This window comes from Cryptotermes secundus, unplaced genomic scaffold, assembly GCF_002891405.2.
Source record: "Cryptotermes secundus unplaced genomic scaffold, Csec_1.0 scaffold99, whole genome shotgun sequence".
Taxonomy (NCBI): Eukaryota; Metazoa; Arthropoda; class Insecta; order Blattodea; family Kalotermitidae; genus Cryptotermes; species Cryptotermes secundus.
Genome location: NW_019725842.1, coordinates 192,988 through 219,628, shown reverse-complemented (window position 1 = coordinate 219,628; position 26,641 = coordinate 192,988). Strand labels below are relative to the sequence as shown.

Here is a 26,641-nt window from a genome sequence, read left to right as displayed (position 1 = left end):
AACACAGTGCCCATTTTGAGACGTGTAATTTCCTAGTAGTCTGTTGCACTCCTAGTCTTTGATATTCTCCGCAGCTACCCGTGTTCGTCACCCAAGCAAAGCTCTCCAGACTAGCTGAGAAAAGCATGACGAATTTCGCAAAGCTGAAGAGGAATGAATTCTCATTTCGTTTCGTCTCATCTTCTACTGTTGCTCCTTCTCATCCCTCTCTTCCTACATTTCCCCCCTCGCTGGACCAATGTACTGCTATACAACAACGCGCCTTCTTCAGCGTCTCTCTCGCTTCTTCTCCGTACTGACACGAAATTCTGCCGTGGGGCATTAGAAACCGGTTCGGTTCGGTACTGCGTCCCAAACTGTAGTCACACGTGCCAAGCTGCACCTACACGCTGTCGGGAGCTACACGTTGTTTCAGATTCTCATGACTTCAGTCCACAGAGTACAATGCCATAGTACGCCTTCAGCTCTTTATTAACTACTGTCCGTATGATGACTGGCTGCTAGTTGGACGACACAGGTTCGAACCTGACAAGGTACATATTTTTTCCCTTCGTTGGCGCGACCATATCGGCCCTGGGGGCCCGCTGAACATCTAACCAACAGGTACCGGTGCTGTGGAAGCCTCGACGTTTCACAACAATACGGGCCTTCACGGCCTGTTGCAGGGTTACCTTTCTCCTTTGCGTCGAAATAGTCAGGCCTGTGGCGGATTTGAGGTTCTCATGGCGCTGACTGCGAAGAATACAGTCTTCTGGAATCTGACGCCGTGTAGTTCGGCAGAACGTACTGACGCTATCTTCAGGGCAAGTAAACATCAGACAGACGCAAGGAGCAAGCTGCTTTCTCTTCGTCTCTGAATATGAAGGCAGTATGCAGCTGCTTTGCCGATCACAGTGGCCGCGCCGTCCAAGATATGAACAGTCTTCGCTCGTTCGAACGCTGTGATCGTGGGTTGGAATCCCACTCAAAGCATGGATGTCTGTGTGCGATTATTCTGTGTTTGTGTTGTTCTGTGGGTAGGTAGCTGCCTTGTGACGGGCTGATCCCCCGTCTAAGGAGTCCTACCGACTGTGAATAGGATTAAGAAACTAAAAAAATGTCAAGGTCCAAAAAAGGACTGCAGACCCTTAGCTAGATAGATACATAGATAGACAGATGGATAGCTGTTGTTCCGAACCTTCGATAACCTTCCGAACTACACGGCGTCAAATCCCAGAAGACAGTATTCTCCATAATCTGTTCTATGAGTTCAGCGAATGCGGACAAACGAAGTCAACGAATATATATGAAAAGAAAAGGGTCAAATGATCCTGTTTCCAATATGTCCGAAGCTCTGTCAATACAAGTCGAAGATTAAACGTCGCTCAACTTTTTTAATTCATTGGGCACTATCCTGAACAAATACAATGTACGAATATTCTGAAAAAATATTTTCTTAATGTTCAGTCTAATATTATTATTTCATCTGCTTCGTGGTCTTCAAAATTGTGGCTTTTCAAGGTGTTCCAACATACTGCATTAGTCTTAGCTTAATTAACTGTGCTAATAAGATAGTTTACTATCGCATAAGAAATTAAAAGGCATTCGGTAAGCATGTAAAGATAAAGTGTTCAGTATCTCACTGTAAGATTAACTCGTAAATTTACTCGGAGAGACAGGAAAATGAGGAAATGTGGCCAGCTGTTTTGAATCAGACAAGGGATCTACACAATACGTTCACAAGAATACTACATTGCGACGTTATTTTTAAGGAAACACAATCCACTATGATTAGACAATCGAATAATCAATGCGTGAATTGCTTCAGGAGCCTGAAATGAACTATAAAGGTCATTTATCTTCGAATGAAATGAGATGATAGCTTCGTATAGTGAAGCGTAAATGGTAAGAAAGGAAACCATTATTCTCCGTGTACTCTTGTCCGACGCTTCGGCGGAACATATTTCTCTAAGATCAGGTTTGCAGTGAGTACCGAAACGACTGCTGCTCGTTTCAGCTGAAGACTTAAGGAACCCTCGAAAAGACTCAGAAATGCTCCGGCTGAAATTCGAATTGCGTTCCCTTCGAACTTGAGATGACTCACTACTGCTATTAGAAACCTGTTCGCTACTGAAAGTACGATGTGAATATAATGTTATGGCCATTAGCCGTAGTCACGGGCTGGCTGTTTTCTATAATTTATATTAGTAAAATTGCACGTAAATTAAAGAGATTTGTTACTTCCTTTCCGCTACTCTGTGATATTGGTATCCGCTTCTGTGGGTAGTCACCTCGAACCTCGTTGTTAGCGTTTTATGAAGATGAACGACTCTGCCGAATAAATGATCTTAATATTCCGGAGTTTATTTTTTCTGTTGGTGACAGCCGTGGCGATGCGGGGAAAGACAAGAGAAAAATACGAGCATACAAAATATACCATACAGATGTTCTCTTATGTCAGTTACATGTAGCAGGAGCAACTGCTCCTAGATCTATATAGATAGATTGGCTTTAGTATATTTTTATGACTGCCTTCTACTGTATATACAAATGTGGAACTTAAGCAGAATTGTTATAGTCTCTTCATTTTCAGAATACTACTATTTTGTGTTTCATTTTTATGATGTAATTCTGATTGCTAATATTATGTAAAGTATTGTATCCCTCTTCTGACACCAAAATGTCTCGCGTTGGTTCGTACGCGTGACGAAATTAAGGAGTTATATAGTTAGGACGATCGGACTTATTAGCACTTCGGTTACAGTCTCTCTTAATTGCAATTAATACAGAGTTATTGCTGAGTTCCACAATTTATAGTTCACCGTTACACACGAACTAGGATTCTCTGTTTCCACTAGTCGTCTCCTAGCAACGGATCTCAACACAGAATTATTACTTCAAATCACAATGAAGCTTTCTGGTCTTCAATCATTATGTACTCCTCTGTCCTAATATGTACTCTGCTAATCTTCACAATTCACTAAGGACATGCTCCATTCTCGTCCTTGTACTCTCAACTGCTGAATCCTCATGGACTTTCCACTCACTGAAGCTCATACAGGTCTTCATTATACAGGGGCCGCACGGACAACACATAAAACAAGTCACGTGACAGCTAGTAGTGTTGGAATGTGACGTCATTGCCGCCGAGCGGAACTATGATTACAGAGCCGTTGCGTAGGAGCGGGTTGGTATCCTCGTTGTTCCGTTGTTGTGTGCGTGTATTGTGGGATGTTTCTCAAGCCATTCCCTGGCGATGCGTTGACAGTCATAGTATTATCCTCTTTAGTTTTTTTATTCTCTTAGTGGGGGGTGGAGTCCTGGGTCCACTCAGCATGGCGGCCACTGGTTGGCCTATTGTACCTGCCCCGGGTGATTATGATGATGGAGAATTTGGTGGAATGAAGATTGGCAGGGGAAACCGAAGTACTCGGAGAAAACCCGCCCCAGAGCCACTTTGTCCACCACAAATCCAACTTGACCAGAGCAGGGATCGAACCCGGGCTGCCGCGGTGGGAAGCCAGCGACTTACCGCTTGAGCTATGGCGCGGCCTATTCCTTTTAGTTAATTAAGTTAATTTTCCTAGCGACTATGTTGGACGTAAATGTTTAAAAGCAGGTTCTAAAGAAGATACGACGGACAGATATCGTACCAGAGGGGGCACATGTGGAGTGACAGCATTCAAAAACCTCATCTTCAGGTAGGAAGTTACTAAAAGCCTACCTCTGAGTTGCCAACTCGATGCTGAATTTCTTTCATGATTGCTTCACATGCGTAAGAGGGAGTTGCGGGTTGGTAAGACCGAGAGTAATCCAGGCAAGAGTTTCCTTCAAAATTACGTTAAGTACGAGTTCTTCATACTGACACATACAGAGGTTATAAGCCTTTATTTATAACAACAATTCTGCCTATTTCGTTGCTTATTTTCAACAAGGAAGAGAAATGTAATGCTCTCTTAAACATCAATAATGGGAACAGATATATGGGTGTAAAATTCATTCATGCAATAATAGGATCGATAAAGATACGATCTTACGGTTAGTTATGTATGTTAAGTGCCTACTGGAAATGCAGAAACTCCCTCTGAGATCACTTATACAAACACAGGCTTTCTGATGATAACGGGTCTTCTTTTTAAATGTACATTTATTTTCTCCTTATCAGTGTAGGCCTTATGCAGTATTAGCAAATTGTTTCTTAGCTCTCCTTGTTTATCCCAGACTTTCGAAGACAATATATTTTTGAAGACTGCTTTCTTCATAGTCACCGCCGTGAAACCCTCAAATATGATTTTGTTTCGCATCTTTCGGTTATTTGCACTGTTAAGAGCAGGCTGACATTAGTCGTTTGAGTGACTGCATTCTGTGCCATAAGATTATCGAAGAAATATTGTCCTTCATTAAAGCAGAGTCTAGAATCATTCCACTTTTAGCCTCATTGCTTCGAGTCCCAAGAAATCCACAGTTCTCTAATTCCAAAATTGTCACCAAAACTAAATTTTGCCTAAAACATCTTTGAGGAAGGAAAAGGTAAAGCTGTCCCTGTAACAGACCATGAAGGCCCATGAAAGTGTGAGAGGTTGAGGCTACCACATTTTTTAAGATAATCGGCTCATAGATTTCGGTAAAATTGTCAACCTTACGCGCCTGCCGCCGTTTACTCCTCAGGAAAATTCCTGGTACTCATTTCTGTTATAGGCTGAGTCGGCCCAGGGCCATAGTGCAGCTGGAAGGATTAGATCAACTGAAAGAATTTGATGACCTTATCGGGATTAGATCCCGCGACCTTCCAGCTTGTAGCATAGTGCCTCAACCAACTACGCTACCGCATGTCCTCTCATAGATTAAGTAGGCAGCTTTAAAGAAGGGAGTCCTGTGTGTTCAATGAGACCTCTGGTATGGCAATTTTGGATTTCAACATATGGTGAAAATAGAATCCAGTAAATTTCTAATGATGACGTAACGATATACGTTACTATCTGTTGATGACGACATTCCCTGATAAATGTTTTAGGCACAATATTTTACGTCAGGTTTTTAAATTTTTTTAATTCGCTTAGGGGGGGGGGTGGAGTCCAACTCGGTACACTCAACACGGCGGCCACTGATTGGCCTATTGAGCCTGCCCCGGGTGATTACGATGATGGAGAATTTAGTGGAATGAAGATTGGCAGGGGAAACCGAAGTACTCGGAGAAAACCCGCCCCAGCGCCACTTTGTCCACCACAAATCCCACTTAACCAGACCCGGGATCGAACCCGGGCCGCCGCGGTGGTAAGACAGCGACTAACCGCTTGAGCATTGGCGCGTCCTTTACGTCATCTTAGTAGCAGCAGCAGCCTTGCCGGCTTCAGCTGTGAGAAACGAATCGTAAAGAGCCCTCCCCTGTTTTGGACATTCTTTTTACTCTATTCTGAACGCCGAGGTCTTCCCCATCAGGTGTCATTCCTTGCTTCGAGCAAACGGCACTTGAAAAAAATGGTACTCTGCAACAAACAACTAAACTTAGACGGAATTCTATCGAGAATGCTTTCACCACTCATAAATTCAAATTAGTGGTACTTACCAGCTCCGGTTAGGGTACCTGTATTTAGTTTTGTGAAATGGAAATGCTCGCAAAATTAAATTGCGTTTCGGTTCTACTCAGACCAGAGAACTGACTGCATGTCTCTCTATACGATCATGAGAAATTGCCTTCTATACGGAAAAAAAAAGCTTAGAAATTAGTTTTTTTTTCAAGTGATGCCTAGGACTTCATTTCACTTTGTTCTGGAATAGCGTAGGCGGAGAGCAGATTGTGATAATGCAAGGAATCTTTGTCCAATTTAATTGAATTTAAGGACACTCGATTTTTGAGAGAACGTCAAGTGGTCAGTAACTTTATACAGCCAACTATAATCGCAAATACGTATAATAGTATCTCATCATTAGCTCAGGTAAACAAATTTGTCCCGTTGCTTAACTAATTAAGCATTAAGCGATGAAAACTTATTGGGGAGTGGATGTACAGATCCACGCATTATTGACCTCGGCATTAATTGGAGGTGAATGATCTGTTTCACGATCAGGCCGCTTTACCAAGGGAAAGTGCCCATGGTACCCATTGGATAGGAGGCTGGGTGGGCCCCAGAACCGGGCTGGACGACGTGGAGAGAAAAATCTTGTCCATACTGGGACTCGAACTCCGTCCCCTAGGCTGTCCAGCCCGTAGTGATTGCTATACCAACTGTGCACAGGAATCAGATTTTAAGTATGCTAAGAATGGCAAGTACGTAGAGTGGAAATTTCCATCTCCTACCCAATGGCGCAACCAGTGGGGGAACTGCGGAAGCCCCGACCGATTTTCTCAGAACAGTCGTTCAGAACCATAACTGATTCGAAAACATCACACATGCACCAATATGTACACAAGACACTTGGAACGGAAGTAGCAACATTCGCACTTGACCACTGTGAATGGAACTGAAAGGCATTACAACACTTCGGATGAGGACGTAGAGAAAGAGAATGCTGGCCGGGCAGAAAGAGACAGAAGTTCGTGCCTAGCCGGCAGATCTATAGCATACACAGATCAACAAGCATGAGAGCGAGTTTCCAAGTATTGCTTGCTGCTGCTGCAGCTGGGTAGACGGAAGGCTATCCTACACGAATCCTCAAACTGTTTTGTAACATCAGAGTTGAGGCTAGCAGCTGGTAGGAAAGTGATATTATACGTTGTCGAGTGGAGTTGTACGGTACTGTTTCTCGATGAATGTTGTTATTCTCATGTGAGAACACTTTATGTTTAAAATAGGATCGACATTTACTTCAACAGGGTATTGAATCAGTGATCAAGGAATGTTTATTTGACATTATGTAGTTAAATTTGTAGACTTCTCTCGCATGTGTATGTTGCTTTCAGACTACAGACATCTTACTTCAGATCCATCAGGACAGGGTCTATTTACATACTGTATATATCAACGTAATAATGAACATGGCTATTATTACATCGTAAATACAGCACTGCCTTGTTGTAAGAAAGTGGCTGGAGATGTAGTGAATTAGGATTTGGAGTGAGAAGTGTGAAGTGTGATCTTCGTTCTTTGAGATAACTGAGCTGATAAACAGGAAGACGGAAAGAACCTCTTTGTGCAGTCGGAGAGAAGCAAGATCTGGTTCCTTGCTGCTGCGTCTTGACCGAACTCACGGTAGGTTGTTCAAAGATACAAGCAGGTTTCGTCATCACTATATATGCATGCTATGCACACTGTCATTTCCTTGTGGGTCATAGTTGCTTTTTGTTTTGATTTTAGCGTGCGTACAAACTTCACAACCAAAACTTCGTTTATTCAGAATAACGTACTAAAGTGTACGATTGTATCGATTCATGTTGATGATGTAAACTACAATCGATGAATCGAATTTATCTCTGAGTGTCTGAATGTATTCTTGCTAATCAGAGTTGAAACGTTCAGATTCCGATTAGGACTGTAATTGAGTTCTGTTTTGCTGAACAAAATTCTAGCCAAACTTCACAAAACCAGTGTTCTAGCATGGGCATGAAGTATTAACAATTTAATAAGGCGTAAGCATAATGTATGTTTATACTGGAATCAGATTTCTCGTGTTTGTTCAGTATATACGATTCAAATACGTGGAATATATACATAACCCTTTGCGTGCCACTGTCACACCTACGAAGGAAATATTTTTCGCAAAATTTAACCAGAACTGGTTTCCATGTTTTATGGAGCGCTGTATTCTTAGCGGGGGTTTATGGGCCTAGAGGAGAGAGTAGGTACTAAACGGTTCATTGCTGAATGCAGACGGCACGTTCGATACCTGTAAGTAAGTAAGTGAACACAGGTTTTGTGTACAGGTTCTGCACCTCCCCAACCCCCCGGAAATCTCGTAGTTCACGCTGTTGGTTACGTGCATGCGAATAGAAACTGCCCCCCTCAGCCGCAGCATTATCAAGGCCACACTGAAGGATATCGCATTAGTATAAATGAAGATCGTATTGACTTTCAAAATATATATCGTTATATGAACGGGTTTGGAGATGCAGTGTGTCCCTTTGTTTGGGTTGCATATAAACACGTTTCTACTGCATATACGGCGAAATGTATTACGTAAACTGTAATGGCATCGTGTGTAAATATATCAGTTTCTCATGAATAGCAGAATGAGTGAAGATATCAAAGAGGACGTTTAATTCCAATTTACATACATGCTGTGTGTTCCATTGAGCTGGAAAGTTGTGTCTGCCTGCCTACCTACCTACCTTCCTACCTTCTCGGGGATTGTAATTTGTAACGAAGCATTTTCCTTACAGTCTTTTGCTGGTTATGAAATTGTTCTTTCTTTGTCGGTCATTGTAATTCGTCATCTGCATGAATTTTGAGTACATCGCAGGGTCCCAGTTGTGCATATTTCCGCGCAGGATTTGAACCCCGGAGACCTTGTATTGGAGCGGTGTTCTTGACGGCAGAACAACCTGTTATACCTCGGTGCAAGAGTTGGCAATATACGTCGTTTGAGAGAAACTCGCCGAGAGGTGAATACTGGAGAAGATTAATTATTTTACGTATTGTGTAAGAAAGGAGGAGCGCGTGGGCATCCCCCCCCCCTTTTTTTTCATGTTCCGGTGTCTTTAATTTTGAAGTTGGTTATTTAACAACTCTGTCAGTATTGGAGTTATACAGAATTTCCTAGGAGGAAAGGTAAGTATTCTGGGGGGGAGGTCACAGTATCGGTCATTCTAAGCAAAAACATATACTCATACATGTGTCTTACTCTGAACGGTTTCCCAGATAGAGTAATTTCACTGTACAGTTCCAAAATTGTTGATAAGAAAGAGATATTGCGTACTGTTTATACGACCGGTATTTATTGTTCAAGTGACAAAGTCGGTACATTTTCGAAAATTCCACCGTCAGCACCAGTGCTCTTCGCAGTTCGTGTGAGGACATGGCGTGTTGCGCGTCTGAGTGCCAAATCCAAACTACTGTACAATGATATAGCTCTGTCTCGGAAACCGTTCGGAATATGATACATGTACTTATACACTTTCTTGCTTAGAATGGCCGATACTGTGGCCTCACAGAATATTGACAGTTCCTCCTGGGTCACTCTGTATAACTTCTGGTGATAGATGAATGTAGAGCAATTGATGGAATGAGAATTGGCAGGAGAAACCGAGGTGCTCGAAGAGCCACTTGTTCACCAGCAAATCCCACATGACTGGACCTGGGATCGAATCTTGGACATAGCGGTGGGAAGGCCGCGCCGTAGCTCAAGCGGTTAGCCGCTGGCTTCCCACCGCGGCGGCCCGGGTTCGATCCCGGTTCTGGTTAAGTGGGATTTGTGGTGGACAAAGTGGCCGTGGGGCAGTTTTTCTCTGAGTACTTCGGTTTCCCCTGCCAATCTTCATTCCATCAATTGCTCCACAATCACCCTCACCTATCATCTGGGGCTGGTACAATAGGCCAGAAGTGGCCGCAGTACTAGGGGCTTAGTCCCACCCCACTAGCAGTAAAAAAAAATATCGGTGGGAAGCTGGCCCCAACTGCCTGAGCTATGACACGAGCGTTATACCGATACCAAAAATATCTTCATGATGGATAGCCATAACGGCCGAAAGCTACGCGGTTTGGATATAGTACGTACGGAAAGTCGCGAGTTCGATTCCAGATGATATCGTTGGATTTTTCAATTGACCTAATCCTTCAAGCCGCACTGTGACCCTGGGGTCGACTCAGCCCCAAACAGGAATTTCCCTGGGGGGTAAAGGGCTGCGGGCTCCTAAGGCTGACAAACTTAGCCTCGATGTCGCACAAACATCTGGGTCTCCACGGCCTAATACAGGGATAGCTTTTACCTTTTTTGCTTAGAAGTTGAGTTTTCGGGTACAAATTTTCCCACTAAAGGCCTGAGATGAATGAAATAAGAACACGCAGTTCGAAACATTCAGCCGTGATTAACTATACCGGTGTGCTGTTTCGGGATGAAATACCAACTGTCGGTTACAGAAATATGATTTGAGGATTTATGTGCACTGTGTGGGGATTTTTATTTTTTTAAACCCTCTCCCCCACAAATGATACCTAGATACAAGCTGATGAGATCGTCATATCCAGGAGAGACGTCTCCATTTTGGGGTGGTTTTGCTATGGAATTCGTTTGACAAATTGATGCTTACTGTGTGCAGATATTGATGGTTCATGTAACAAACGGGATGCCTTTAATGGGACGACAGACAAAGGGTGGGAATGTATTGATTTTTACACACTGTAGGGGTGTAGTACCGTTACGTTTACAGCATTCTTATCCTCTGTGTTTATCTACCGAGCATTATGGTGCAGAGGCAACAGTACTTTTGTGTTCTGTAAATGCCCTGTTTTAATTTCTTTGCAGACCTCTCCTTGAGGGAAACACTTTTCCTTCGCCCGCCATATTGGGACCGTGCCTTACAATAGACTACAGACGAAAGTTGAAGACTTCAAGTTGGAGTATACAGTTTGAAACTATAAAGAGTGGGAATCAGACAGTGGGCAGAACAACACTCCCATACTTCCCCACGTATTCTGAACTGTAAGCGGAACTCCAAGCCGTCTTAAAAACCTCGGTATTTTGGACTTTCTTTGACTTCAGCAGTGCACAGAAGCGACTCATCAGCTTCACACTCCGGCCGTTTTGCCTGGGAGGGAGAAGCCTGAAATTTCCCAGTTCCCAAGAAGAACTCTTGTAACAAGAAAAATTTTTTTTATTGCTAGTGGGGTGGGAGTAAGTCCCTTTTACTGCGGCCACTTCTGGCCTATTGTACCAGCCCCAGATGATAGGTGAGGGTGTTTGTGGAGCAATTGGTGGAATGAAGATTGGCAGGGGAAACCGAAGTACTCAGAGAAAACCTACCCCAGCGCCACTTTGTCCACCACAAATCCCACTTGACCAGACCCGGGATCGAACCCGGGCCGCCGCGATGGGAAGCCAGCGACTAACCGCTTGAGCTTTGGCGCGGCTCATCAAGTAACACTTAGTACATTACGGGATTTGATTCCATGCCTAAAAATAGTTCCATTTCCCCAAGAGGTTTTTTGTTAATATTTCTGTCGTATGACAAGTGCAAGAATAGTGCTTCTTCATTTCTTCTCAAAAGACATTTAGATCTTCAGGAATTTAAAGGAGGTAATTTCTTTTTCAGGTAAGATCACACAGTTTTGTTTAGTGGAAACCGGGATTGGGGTAGATTTAAAAGTAGTAGCACCGAGAGTGAAGGGACGGAACGAGCTTGCAGAATGTTTCCTTGTCGTAGTAACGCAGCGAAGGTACCAAGAGAGACTAGATAAAAAGTGCACAGAATCCGTTTTCTCTCAAGTTCCTGTTACATTAGCCGACTTGCATTTCCCGTGACCGTACATCGTGATCTATAGATCGGCATTCCCAAGGTTTGAATCTCCGCCTGGAGACCGGCATTTCTAAGGCTTTATGCTGGTTTACTCTATGGAGGTATATGGTGTGATTGTGACTTAAATAGGCCACGAACGCTTCCTTACATATCCTTTGAAATTAATTTCACCAGCCTGCCATCCGACGCTATTACAACCAGTGGAATAGCCTCACGATTCGATATCGTTAGCCCACTGAAATCACTGGTCTGAGCGAAGAGGGCAGGATTTGAAGTTCTCGCAACGGTGAATGTTGAGACTGCGGTCTTCTGGTACATGGTTAGCTTGAAGATGCTTGAGAACAGCTGTGAGGAACTAACAGGCAAATGGAGAAAATTAGACATGGAAGAATACTTTTATTATTATTGTTACTATTTTCGACGGACGCTGGGATCGTGGGTTCGAATCCCACTCAAGGAATGAATATTTTGTGTGTGTGTATGCGTTTATTCTGTGTTCATGTTGTCCTGTGTTTAGGCAGAGGCCTTGCGATGAGCTGATCGCTCGTCCAAGGAGTCTTACAGTCTGTGAAAAAATGATTACAGATCTAAATAAGAGGCCCAGGGCTCTTAATGGGCTGGAAGAGCCATTGTAAAAATGATCGTCGTCATTGAGGAAGGGCGGGGATAAATGAAACGAGAGATGGACGGAAAAAGTAGCGCGCATGGAGGGCATGAGAAATGCATGCAAAGTTTTAGTGGTAAAACCTTAATGGAAGAGACTTGTGAAGGTGTAGACCGAACTCAGTCAGGATTTTAGGAGTACGGTAATGAAGCTTCGTAATACTCAAAATTCTGTGAATCTCGTGATCAGCTGAACAAGTAATCTAGTGTTTTATCATTTTTCGAGGTGGGCTGTACTCCATGGTGTCGGTTGGTAACACTTTCGTCAACCGAGTCACATCAGTTTCTGTCGCCATTTCACCAGATTATCTTCGTGAAATTGAAAGATGCTTTGTCATTAGATTGGTCATATCGTTGACGGTTCAGGTGGAGGTGGAGTTTGAGACGTGAACACACTCTGTAACAGGCGGGATTGAGTTTGAGCCGTGAATATCTTCCCAAAATATGGTCTTTCGTGAACATTTCGGTGCAGTGATGCTCATTTCAGATCTTGGCGCATATAGCCAAGTCAAGGGAACCAATAAGCAGATATCCTGCCGATACATGCCGCGTTTAAACGATGTGTCTGGCGTAAACTGCGATGAATGATCAGAACGGGAGGTCTCAAATTTGCCAGAGTGTAATGCCCCCCTGCGAACATGACGAATGTCCTGCAAGGGGGCGTATCATTTTTCCGAGTTGTACTGTAAGATAGCAGGTTAGGTGTACGGGTAATTTTCACGCAGGGCACATCTGTTTGAAACCATGGAACAAATTAGGGCTTTGACTACGAATTTTGCCACAACATTTTGTCCGAACATTTTCATCGCGTTTAATTGATACTTGTTATTTCATGACACTCTTTCAGTTTCACAGGTTAGGCTGAAATGTGGGAAGGAATATGTTGGCAGATATGCAGATACCAGTTGGTCTTGATCTTTAAGTTTAAAAGGAATCCTGAGTTGCATATACCATTTGTACAATCGGAATGGTTTTTCTTAATTTTGCAAGTATTTATGGAGATGGTCTGTGCTCCTAGAAGAAGCGTTGGAAGAACAACGCGCACTTCCTTTTACTGGAAAATGATAACTCCTTGGAAAATAGGCAACTTCCTTCGATTAGATTTGTCAACACTGCGGTGTGGAAAGAAAGGAAAGAGAACGGGGAAACAGAGCATCAGACGGCGGTACTGAACAGCAATCATGGCCAACTGTCAAGTCCCCACCAGAAATAGTATTTGGGAGGGGGAGGAGTAGGCTAATGAAGTAATCATAGTCTTTTGCAAGAGATAAATTACGTAGGAAGCCAAAGAATAATCTGGCTACGAGGGCCAAGTTATGAAATGTTCTGGCGAGTCCAGATTCATTTACAAAGGATGTTTCGAAAACCGGTTACTGTATGCAATGAATGGGGGTATGAATAGCTATTTTTATAGTGCCTTAAGTCTTGTATGATTCTGTTGTTAGACTGCTGGATGTGTTCTACTGTCAGCAGTGTCCTCCACTGTGGAGACACGATACCAGTGATTCTGTTATGAACAGAATGCCCTGCAAATTATGCCTAAGCAGTTAATGCATTACTGCCTCTGTTTCATGCACAATAATGGTCCCTACCAGCGTTATTTATGTTGTGCCGATAATCGGATTAATGAGGAAGTGTAAAATACATGTGACAGTGACAGTCCTTACGCCTACGCCACACCACGTGTACTCGTCGAATGTGTTCATATCCCGTGCCAGCTCTGGAATGTTTGGCTGATTTTTATTTAATTGGGCACAGAATGTACTAATGCATAATATAATTTTTAGATCATATAGAACAATTAAGACTCCAGTATCACTGGCAGTAGGGGGCACTATGTTACAAGCCGGAAGATCGCGGGATCGAATCCCGATGAGGTCAGTTCAGTTTACCTAATCATTCTAGCCGCACTATGGCCCTGGGGTCGACTCAGCCTGTAATAGAAATGAGTACCAGGAATATTCTTGGGGGTAAAGGGCGGCCGGCGCGTAAGCCTGACAACCTTACCGCCATCTATGAACCGAAAAATGTTGGAGCCTCAACATCTCACAACCCTACGGGCCTCCACGGCCTGTTACAGGGACACCTTTACTTTTTACTTATCACTGGCAATAAATCGAGACACATTTAGTGGGCAAATCCCACTACATGGGCCAAGCATTGCTATACAGATTTCGTTAAGAAAGTCCTGTGAAAACCTGAAACTGAATGTTGTTAACCGTAAGTCATAACCAGGGCCCGGATTTTGATGACCTGAAAATATTTAAAAAAATGACCTATAAAATCCAGAAAAATGACCTAAAATATGACCCCAAAACGTAATATGCAGGGCCCGGATTTTGATGACCTGAAAATATTTAAAAAATGACCTATAAAATGACCGAAAAATCCAGAAAAATGACCTAAAGGAAAAAAGAAAGAACGCTTCGCTTCCATGTTATTCACATTTCAAAAAACATATGAAGAAAAATTCCCTAAAATGGCCAGAAATGACTAAATACCCCTAAAAGCAAAAAAAAAAAAAATTACCCCAAAAATGAAACAATTACCTTAAACCTAAAAATGTCAAAAAATGACAAAAAATTCCCTATAAAATTTACATTTCCGTAACCAGCAGCTCATCCGAGATTTATATATTTAAGAGCATCGCATAGGATACAAGGAAAAAAAGATGACATGTCATCAAAATCCGGGCCCTGGTCATAACAAACAGTGATGGCTGAACGTCGGTTAAAGTTATTTTTTGATGACGCTGCGTAAGTACTTGGGTTACGTGGCGTTGGGAAGCCTTGTGGCTTATTTTTAAGTATGGTTTTCTGAGAGAGACTGAGGAAGACAAATTAGACTTGTCAGGATGGCACACTTTCTATGATCGGCCTTCGTCGTCTCAAAATTTGATGCACCCCGGAAGCGAGGCGCGGTACGATTAGCTTTTGTTTGGTTTCGTAGGTACTGACACTAGAGGAGTTCTGACAAATGAACAGAGGAAGCCCGCACATGTCTCAGCGGGATTTGAAGCCACGTTCTCAGGGAATAGACAGACAAAGACCCTGCACGCCCTAGACTGTGCACCCACGGGGATCAACCTTATAGCAGGCAACGTTGTGTTTTGTTACACGGGTCTTGTTAACTATTTAACATGAATTTGGTTAAAGTAACATCATTCTAGAAGCAGTCTGTGCTCTTGAAGCAGAGTTTGGTTCAAGAAAGGAGAGGCAATAGTGTCCGTCCAGCAATTTTCCCAACGTAGTTAATCGTGTCTTGTGTGTCATATACGAAGAATACGGTATCATGCAACTCTCGTGGGAGAAATGTGACATGTCTGTGTGTGGACGTGTAGAAAGGACGAAAACTTCGTTGAGATAGAATTGGGACTTCCATTCGATAAAATATTATCAATGTGTGACACCTTTAATCGTGTCTCCAAAACAGTCAGTGAAATCTTGTTTTCGGTGAAACGACCCGAACAGGAATGTGTGTGATGCCGAGGATTCCTTAAAACTTCCATGGATCAAGTACATGACTTACACCATGAAGATGGAGACAGAACGTTCCACCGAAACGTTGGTATCTACCAGACTAAGTGGCATCACATCCCAAACGAGAGTTCTCTGCATTCAATACTTGTGGAATAACACCTGGGTGCTCCGCACCCTATTTGCTGAGAGTGGTTATGGGTTGCGAGAGCTTCCCTGTTCTGCACCTGTACCTTCAGCGAAACCTAACAACCACTCTCGCGCAAAGAAGCGTGTATTTGTAGGCAAGGCTCCGTTTTCTCAGTAAAGTTATCGTATTATAAAAGTGAAGTTAAAAGTCCCTGTATTTAATTTATTAAGTACCCGTCCGTAAAGATGTGTGGAGGAGTGTAGGTATGGCTGATGCATGCTTAACCTAGATTGAAGCTTAGCACTCCGTCCGGTTTCACCCCCCGAGAAAGAGTCCCCGATACCTGTTAGATAGAAGGCTGCGTGGAGCACAGGGCCAGTCTGGATGCTTTAGAGAGGAGAACAGGCGTTAGTCTACCAGGAATTGAGCCTCGATTCCTCGGTCGTCCAGCCAGTAGCCCATCGCCGTATCGACTGAGCCATCTCGGCCACGTTTAAATATACGTTGCTGTTCCGATCATAACGCAACAAGTTCTAGGAGGAACTTGCAGAACATGCTTCCCTTCTTGAATGGTAACGCTGTGTCTGTGTTGGCCACTTGTGGTTCCACTCAAAGAGCCAACTTAAGCGGGATATTAACAGGTTCATTGTCTGTTTTACGCAAGTGTTTCCATTTGCTGCTGCAGTTCTTCCACTCCTACAGGTACATATTTTTGTTCTTTCTGCTATTTTCTGATGTCGATTTCGTCGTACCATTTGCGTCTTGTCAAGTTCAGAACTTCCTTTTTATGTTCTGTGCGCAGTGTAACTCATTAGCTTCGTAGGATTTGAGGTTCTCCCAGCGGTGGTTGTCAACAGTTATATCATGCGGGATATACCACCGTGTAGTCCGGTGGAAGTCAGTCGACATTCCTCCGAAACGTCGGTTGACTTTCACCGGACTACACGGTGGTATATACCAGAAGATAACTTCATGTTTATTGTTACCGTGTAGAATTAATAAGGCAATTTGAAGGTATGTTTATTTACCGCCAGACAACATTCTACATTCCTCCCTCCACTAGTTCGTATTTTTTATTGCTAGTGGGGTGGGACTAAGTCCCTTGTACTGCGGCCATTTCTGGCCTATTCTACCAGCCACAGATGATAGGCGAGGGTGATTGTGGATCAATTGGTGGAATGAAGATTGGCAGGGAAAACCGAAGTACTCGGAGAAAATCTGCCCCAGCGACACTTTGTCCACCACAAATCCCACTTGACCAGACCCGGGATCGAACCCGAGCCACCGCGGTGGGAAGCCAGCGACTAACCGCTTGAGCTGTGGCGCGGCCCACTAGTTCGTAACTGCAGTTGAAAGTGAAAGTGTTGTTGATTTGCGTACTGCAGAAATGTTATCTTGACAGACGTTGCGTATTTCTGAAGATCCATTACCACACAATTTCAGGACCATACGTGAAGTATCTAATTTCACAGCTTTAGTGGCATCTTCATATAAAGTTTAATGAAAACCCGCCAGTTGGTTAGAAGCTACTGGGGGAGGTAAACGTCACACATGATTACGTACGTGTAAATTGTAATACCGCAGAATAGTTACGCACGTAGTCATGTTGGCGCAAAATAATGAATACTCTTTCAGTTATGCGAGAAGGCAATGGCAGGACGTTGCTTTTCGCATCGAACAAGAACGAAGCGAACTGCCAGCCACGACGAGTGTGGTTTCTGGCGGATTTGACACCTGTTCGTGACTAAGACGAGCCTGTATTTGGCCGACGAGATTTCAGTATTTATAGATTTTGGTTTGAACAAGTACGGAAAATAATTGCCATTGGCGTGCTGAATTCTACGTTTCTGAATGCCGCAATCGATGAATTAAACATTAAATACCGAAGACAAAATGAGGGAATATTAATATGAATCTTGACCAGATTGATTTCAGAACTGTTATATTTACCTAGCTGAGGCAAGGGACAAAGCCCTAGCTTGTGAAGTCGACCTACGGATGAGTCCTATGTGATGAGTTTGGTTGCCATTGCGTGTTGAAAAATAGAATCGAGTAACTTTCAGTTGATAACGTAACGATATTCATCACGATCCTCAGAGATGTTTAGACAGTTTAACAGTTCTTACAGTAGAGAGTTGCTAGTAGTTTGTTTTCGAGAACAGTATTTTATATTATTTATTATTATTAGAGGGGGTGGGTTTCCCCTTGCACTTAGACCAGTTATTGGGCCATTTTGCGCCCCCTTTTAATTTATACTGTCGCCATACCCTACCGGTACTGGTGCGTGCTATCAGCCCCGTTCAGCCAACGAGGTCGGCCCTCGGTACCTGATATTTCCCCCATCTACCAGAGACATTGAAAACTACTTGGGCGGGAAACTTGTTGCCTAATTTGGCTCAGAGGTCTCAAGAGACAGGATCTTTTACGTGCCGTAAATCTACGACACGGGACCCACGGCTTAAAGTCCCTTCCGGAGGACTTGTTCCCTGAATTTTTCCGCTCTTAAAAATTCTACGACCTCCGCCGGGTTTGAACCCGCATACCTTGAGTCATAAGGTGGGAACGTTACCCCTAGACTACGGAGGCCGTAAGAGAAAGTACGTAAGATTTGAGGTTTTCACGGCTGGGAATATAAAGACGGCAATAAAACAAAGATTGGCTGGTTAAAAATGTAATGTAAATTGGTTTCAGATGAGGGAGTATGTTCTCCGTATTAAGGACTGTCGAACATGAACTTTTAAATATCCACTCCCCATTCGCCTTCATGGCGTAGTCTTAATTAGTTAAGCACAGGGAAAACTTAACCTTTCACTTTTAAAGTACATTTTAAATAAAGAAGCAAGACTGAATTTCATGCAGTGCAGGTGTTACTACTATCCTGACAGGCTAGTAACATCCAGGCAATGTTACTGCAGACGAGCGTGAGCAGCCGAATGGCATACGCATACAAATAAGCATGAAGAAGCATCTGGACATATTGACACACTGCCCATTGTGATTATTACACTCTGAATACCACAGATGGGGAAGGCATCACGGTTTCAAGACAGCAGAAGAAAACACCTTGAGTGTAAGAGAAGCATGTTGATGAATAATGCAGAATTCTAACAGTTGAGCTTGGGTGCAACCTTCGAAAGAAGGAAGGACAGAACTAAAAGAATAAAGACAGAATGAGCTCCCTTTTGCAACAGTACGTAAAGGGAAGAAATCAGTCTTCTGGGATGTGGCGCCGTGTAGATATTTTGTTAACCGACGTTTCGGAGGAACGTATCGCCTCCATCTTCAAGGTAGAAGAAAAAGGAAGGAAATCCGCGAGCAAGGAACCAGCGCGAGCAGATGCTGTCTTTTGTCGCGGATTTTCTTCTTTTTCCTTCTACCCTGAAGATGGAGGCGATACGTTCCTCCAAAACGTCGGTTAACACAGTATCTCCCAGAAGACTGCTTTCTTCATAGTCACCGCCGTGAAAACCTCAAATCTTATACAGTACGTAAAGGGGGTTTCATCTCTTCATGCCATTCTCCTTCAACAAATATTGTGGTCACAGCCAAAATACATGTTCCTCTAAGCTTTTTTTTTTTTTTTTTTTGGCGAAGTGAGAAGTAATTTAATATGTAACTTTCGGAATTTTGAAGTATGCAATACTAATCAATGGAAACATTTCCAATTAGGTCACCAGTTTAGTGGCTGTTTAATTTATAATATTAGTTTACTCTGTATATTTTACCTTTTATCCCTAAAATTGGATGTTATTTTAATACAGTGAAAGTTATGTGTAGCGGAACCAGGATGAAACAGATGTCTGCGAGCCGGAGAATGTAGATTTACTTCAAAGTGTAAAATTACCCGTAAAACATTGGAACGGGCCCCATCATGCATTCAGTACAGTAATTTGTTAATGGAACAGGTGACTGAAGCTTTGTGAGAGCAATTCAGATGCAATTCGAAGTGTGAGTACTCCTTGCCGTTTGAGAAGAGAACCTGCTCCTGCGTTAAATACAGAACTGACAATGCAGCCAACCTGCTCGATGTGGCAACGTAGCTGACCGGGTCAGCAACATCATCAAGACTCGGCTAGTTGGGGTGAGGGTTGAACAGGCTAGTTGTAGCAGCAAATGCCTGCTAAATCAATAACGGTTCCTGTATCTAAGGGCTAGTCGGATATCCTTAAACGTTCCAAAATACTGCTGGTGTTACCGTGCACTAGCATGTCAACTACTGACAACATAACTTACTAACCGGCTACTAGTACTGAAACTGTACATGCCATAGTCATGGGTTCTGAACTGGAGCATGTTAATGCTTGCAGTAACTAGCTACTACCTCAGATGTAGTATGACAGTGGAATTCTGTCGCAGCATTTGCAGCAGTATACAGGTAGAGGCCTTGCGACGAGCTGATCACCCGCCCAAGGAGTCCTACCGAATGTGTAAGATCAAGAAAAACCGAAGTGAACGGAGAAGTTCATGGAGGTAGGCCTAGGCCCACTGGGGCTGTAGTGCCAAGGAAAAAAAATGGGCAGTGTAATTAAAAAGAGAAATGATGTATGCTCCCTTGCTTAGTATATTTATTCGACGGTTGACTACTTCTGAGATCTTGTATCTACTTAGATTATAACTGTAAGGTAAAAAGGGCTAAGTTGCCCCTGTGCTTAACTAATTAAGCGCTATGCCATGGAGACATGATCTTGTATCGACTCAGAACATAACCTTAAAGTTTAAAAAAGGCAGTGTTTTCCCTGTGCTCAATTGATTAGGCACTACTACATGAAGACATGGGGGAGAGGATGTACAGACCCACGTTTTCTTGACCTCGGCACTAGTTGGAGGTTAGTGATCAGCTTCACGTTCCGGCCACTTTACCCACGGGGAGAGAGCCCCTGGTACCCATTGGCTAGGAGGCTGAGTGGGTCACATAGCCGGTCTGGACGACATGGAGAAGTGAAAATTCTTCACCCTGCCGGAACTCGGAACTACGACTCAAAATGATAGTCCTACACGGATAATGTACGGACGCAATGTCCCGAACCGAAAGCACCGTACACCCTGGGACAGAGCAAGATCGCTCAGTAACGACTTACATTTATATTTAGGAGGTGCCCGCTTCGAACCTCTAAGACTATCCTGGGTTTCCTCTCAGTGCTTCCAGGCAAATGGGATAGTGCCTTGAGTTAGGTCACACGCGTCTTATTCATCCTTTCCAGTTGATTATTTGTTAGCTAATAAGTAGGAACTACGAAATCTGAGGCCTACTGATGATAGTTTCGTTGCGTTGAATAAGTTACAAATAAGTACACCCAGCGTCTTGCACCGGTAACCAGCGTGGAGACCTGCGGCTGTTGTTATGGCAAGATTAGCAACTTCAAAATCGTATAGCGGCAAATGGGATGGGGGGTTGAGATTGATGAAATGGAAAGGCCGTGGACGGAAGCAGTTATATGAAATGAAAACCGCAATGTTCTCCGAATAGCTGGTTTCCGGGCAGGCTCCATGTCGAACTTTCCATTACGACGCAGGAGTGACGACTACCACACCACGACTGTTCTGAACAGTAGGCCTATATAATGTTTTACTTTAAATGTAAAATAGGATGTACTCAAGTAGAATGAATGGCTACCTTCATACCACCTTTATCAGGTGGTTGAGTCATTTGAACGTTTCAGTCGCTCGAAAATCATTCATTTCGGGATAAGGTTATAAGGGAGTCACGTGTTTCATGGCTTAGTGTTTAATTAGTTAATAGGGATAACTTTACCTTTTGCTTGGGAAGTATGCATTTGCCTTGTCGTGCTATAGAAGAGAGGGCCTGTTGCAATTGTAAACAGTATAGTTGCATGGAACCCAGAAATAGTAATACGACGTACACCACTCTTTACACTTGACTGCTCCACTGGCCTTTAGCCAAAGACCTCCAGATACCGATTTCCCTCCCCCCATGCGATTAACTCGTCTTTGGAACCATAATTTTGCGTTGTCTGAAACTTGGTTTCTGACATTAAGGGATGAATATAGACTTAGGGTGTCTGAGAACAAGGTGCTGAGGAGAATATTTGGACCGAAGAGGAATGAAGTGGCAGCGGAGTGGAGAAAACTACATAGTGAGGACCTTCATAACTTGTACACTTCGGCAAGTAAATTAGGAAAAATTCAAACACACACATATATGAATTAGGTTAACCGTCAACACAACACAAATGTACTCGCTCTTAATGTTTTACAATTCGACATTTTATTCCCGCTACATGTTTCGGTCGTACACGACCATCATCAGGCAGTTATACAAGATCTCTTACCCTACATAACTCAGGGCCCCAAATTAAGTGGCGCTAGAGTCAATATCTCGTCGGGAGTTCCCCCAGTTCGCCGTGCTGCAAACTGCCCGACAGTACTGCCCGACTTCTTTGCCGTTTTGACGAAAATGGATATACCTATTCCGATTTCATCTTCCAAATAGTGGTTTGGCCGTGTTGGATCATTTTAAACGAAAATTAAATAAATCCTACGGGACAAGCAGGCCCCAAAGCTGGTCGGGACGATGCGGAGCGGGGTAAGTGACAAGAGGACAAGCGTTACACGCGAAATCCCAGCAATTCATTGATGCACAGACCGTCTGGAACAAAGAAAACACTTAGGACGCATGAACTACTTCCACACCTTTGCTCTCAATTTACCAATCACTAGAAGTGTCTAATAAACCTCGTGGCAGTGTACGGCTATACATTCTTAGCAACTGTAAAATATTCACTCGCGTTCGTTATAGCAGGATTGTGTAATGGAGGAACAATTTAAACGGAACTGAGCTCTTCGCATGTTCCAAGTCTGTACCCCGGGCTCTCCTACTCTATGAGACCGCACAGACACACTTGTATTTCAGCTGTTCTGCCTCAGTCAGCCAACAGACACAGTCAGCCAACAGACACATACAAAACACCGTAGAATAAATATGATACATGAGTTGACGGTGCCAAGTCTGGAGCTCGCCGCCGCTTTAGGGACAGTGCAGTATATAGAAGCCAGGAATAGCTCAGGCAGAATCGTCCCACACCTGGGCCTGCCGACACGGCGGTTCCCAGTCACACAGTCTCACTCGAACGTTACCAACTGGCGGTTCGCTGCTTCTCTGCTTGTAAGGAACCCTCTCTCATCCACAAGCACAACTGTCTTGATTTCAGTGCACAGGGAAAAATGCCCATGTTTGCCACAGGATTCCACTCAAATGCGGCCGATTTAAGAATGTGGTCTCTCAGAAAATAATGTTACTTCTATGTGGGAGCCTCGACGTCTCACAACCCTATGGGCATTCACGGCCTCTTACAGGGATAGCTTTACTGTGTAAGGTCTGAGGTTCTCATAGCGAGAGGAGCTCTATCTTCTGGTATATAACGCGCTCAGTCCGTTAGAAGTCAACCGCAACGAAGGAACAAGCAGATCTTGCTTGCCACCTGGTTTCACGCTGGTCTCCTGCTCGGCTTATTCCTCGATCCTGAAGATGGAGGTAAAACGTTACTCTGAAACGTCGGTTGACTTTCAACTGGCTACATGGCTTTATACTCCAAACGGTTACAGCTCTTCGATAATAATATTTTACGTTTTTATGTCTATAGCTATTAGCCTGGTAACTGCCATGTCCACTGCGCAGCGATTTTGGAAACATTTCGAAACAAGTATATTACAGATTCGTTGTATTTTATGTATTGTCCTTTCTTCGCTGCTGGAATTTTCCTAACAAGCCTTCAGAATAATTCCGGATTACTCAGTTTCTGAACTTTGCTCATAATCTATTATTAAAGAACAAACATAGCGTTTCCATAACTGCGCCTACTTCCGAAAGGTTGTGTTCTCCCAACAAGCGATCAGTACTCCCGAGTTCAATTATAACATCGTTAACGTCCTCTATAAGTTGCTTCATAATTACATTTTTTTATTGTTTTCAGCTGTTGACTTTGCCTCGCCAAACTGTTGATCAATTATTCGGCGGCTAACACATGTCTTCGACGTCCAAAACGCCTTATACTCAATGTATAACTCATCTTTAACGTCTTTCGTTTAGAGCTCATTTTATTAAACAAATACTTGTCTTTTCTGCTACTCTGAACTGTGTGTAGCTTTTTGAAGAAAGAATGGATATGATCACAGATCCAAAAGTAGGTGTGTGATGAGATTTTGCTTGCAAATTCCAAAACTTCCGTCTTTACAAGACGGACCGAATGTAAAAATGAAGTTTCAAATACGGTATTGGCGCCTTGTTATGAACGGAGGACAAAGCTTGTGCCTAAATTGGTAAGACTGTATTAGTCTCGTAAAATACCGATGGCCAGCTCCGATAGTTGGACTTATACGGGTGGCCAACTTCAAAGATTTCACTGCAGATCGCAGTTCGGGTATTTTAATTTACTTTAATTTTTGGACAAGCTTGGCGAACGCAGCAGTGTAAACACTCCTGCTTCGTACACAGAACATATCGTGTTCGAATTCCCATCCAGTAGTCGGCTGGCCTGGCTAGTTTTCTTCAGTCTCTGTGTACAGATGGTGCGATATCATCAGAAACAGGCTACAACCATGTCCACAGAACATTCTTTGGAATTCATTATTCACTACTGTTCCTACCATTCAGCTTCATAGATTGAAAATGTGACTTCATAGAAACTAAGAATCATTTATAACCGATTAATGAGGCTGAAGTGCTCGTAAATGTACTGATTTTCGTGTTTATCAGCGCGTCAGTACTTAACAAAACCTAACCTATATCTGGCAGTAACATTTTCTCCGAACAAAACTATTGGTTATACCGTTGTAACTCGGTCTGCACAGCCACATTTTGTAAAGCCCGATATTGCGGGAAAGATTAAGGTTTGAAGGTCTTGACAAATACAACGCCTGACATATGAGTACAGGTACACTCCGGAGCTGCACGAATCCAAGTCATTCGGCGCAACTTTCAGACTGTGTGTCTTTTAGTACAATCAGAACTGGATTTAGAGCGCGGTTTCCAGCCTCAGACACCAGGATCCATGAAATGTCTGAGACACTATTTTTCCGGGAGTTACCTACGCATTTAATGCGAGTTCCTTGTAGCATGGCGAGAAACTAATACTGTTTAAAAATACACACATAAGAGAAACAGTATCCTTCCTGCCAGTTTGCAATTCCATCGAACTTCCTGGTATATTACAGTCTCTGAACTTCATGTCTTGAAACTGCAGTACCTGTACTTTAAACTGAAATCTTAACCCCTTAGAAGATCAACGTGCTCTTCCATTTCAAGAGAATGTCCGCTTATAAATTCGAACACAGGATTCTAATCTTAGTTATGTCCATAGCTTGCATAGTTTCTAGCTCTCTTATCTGAGATCACAACAGGTCTAAACACGACCTCTGCAACTGGAAATATATCCAACCTGTTCTCGTCACTGAAAAATGAAATCGTCACGCGTAAGACCCAGACTTATGAACAGCTTGGCAACCACTTCAAAGACGACGTTCCTATATATTTTTATGTATGGTCCCCACTGTATTACCCCAAGCCAATTTTGGGCTCTCATGTGGTACAGAAGAATAATATCGCATCGTTTGTGTTAAATGAGAATGCGACATCGGACTCGGGTGTAAGATAACCAACCATTAATTTATTCTTCGCTCAAATGAGATTGGTTTTGGTTTATACGACGTAACTTCGAGTAGCTGCCACTTATATCAGCCCCTTATCGCCATCAGGATACCTTTAACATGAAGCGGGGCTTGTTACGTCAATCCCGAACATGAAGAATACCTTGGTACCAGTATTTCAGAACAAGTTAGTGCCAAATGACAAACGTGGAAACAGAGCATGTTACAAAGGGCTCTGATAGGCCTATGGGCCCTGGCGAATGTGGCCCATGATGTAGTCTGATACCTTCTCGTGCCTTTAACTATACAGAATACTGGATCAAGTGGAAATCAAAATAATGGCGTAATTTTATGTGTATTACAGCAACAGATGCCGGTCACGGTAGCCGAACGGTCTAAGGCATGCACGGCCTTCGCTCGCTCGGAAGCAGGGATCGTGGATTCAGATCCCACTCAGGGCATGGATGTTTGGTGTTTGTGTGTGTATGTGTGTTTTTCTGTGTTAATGTACAGGTAGAGGCCTTGCGACGAGCTGATCACCCGCCGAAGGAGTCCTACCGAATGTCCAAGATGTAGTAAATCGAAGTGAAACGGAGAGTTTCACGGAGGTAGGCCAATGCCCAAATTGGGGCTGTAGCGCCAAAGAAAAAAAATACAGCAACAGAGACATGTGACCCTAGTATGGGTTAACAAATCCAGTGGTTTAGCTAATGAAACAATTTAGGAATTCAAAAGGAATTTTAATTTTTCTTTGCTGGCAAACTGTGTCCACAATTAAACACTGAAAGACTGCAATACGACTTGAAAACATGTTTTGTGAGTAATACAGAGCGGTAAAACCATGCACCTTATGTAACAAGCGGAACTAAATCCGAGATGAGCGCTTATAGGGCTACAGTGTAGCTAATATGAATGAAATTTATACGTTCGTATCCTGTACCCAATAAAACAAGTCACATCTACTGTAAGTTTCTAAGACCAACAAGTTACAGACTCTCACAGCGATGGTTACAAAGCATATTACCTTCTGGGATATAACGCCGTGTAATAAGTTGAAAGTCAACCGACGTTTCACAATAACATGTTGCCTCCATCTTAAGGGTCGAATAGGCCGAGCATGAAACAAGTGTAAAAGCAAGAGGCAACCACCGCCGCGCCATAGCTCAAGCGGTTAGTCGCCGGCTTCCCACCGCGGCGGCCCGGGTTCGATCCCGGGTCTGGTCAGGTTGGTTTTGTGGTGGACAAAGTGGAGCTGGGGCAGGTTTTCTCCGAATACTTCGGTTTCCCCTGCCAATCTTCATCCCACCAATTGCTTCACAATCACCCTCACCTATCATCTGGGGTTGGTACAATAGGCCAGAAGTGGCCGCAGTACAAGGAACTTAGTCTCACCCCACTAGC

The 26,641-nt window shown here is 43.4% G+C and overlaps 1 protein-coding gene across 3 annotated transcripts in view; it reads left to right on the top strand.

Moving 5' to 3' along the window:
* Positions 1-26,641, top strand: part of LOC111863626 (RGM domain family member B) — a 173,345-nt gene that overhangs the window by 86,768 nt on the left and 59,936 nt on the right. The window contains exon 1 of one of the 3 annotated variants that reach the window (XM_023850119.2): positions 6,590-7,169. The exons of the other annotated variants lie outside the window; for them this stretch is intronic. The gene's annotated coding sequence lies outside the window, so the exon portion shown is untranslated. Of the gene's footprint in view, positions 1-6,589; positions 7,170-26,641 lie in introns of those variants that run through there. 3 annotated transcript variants of the gene reach the window in all.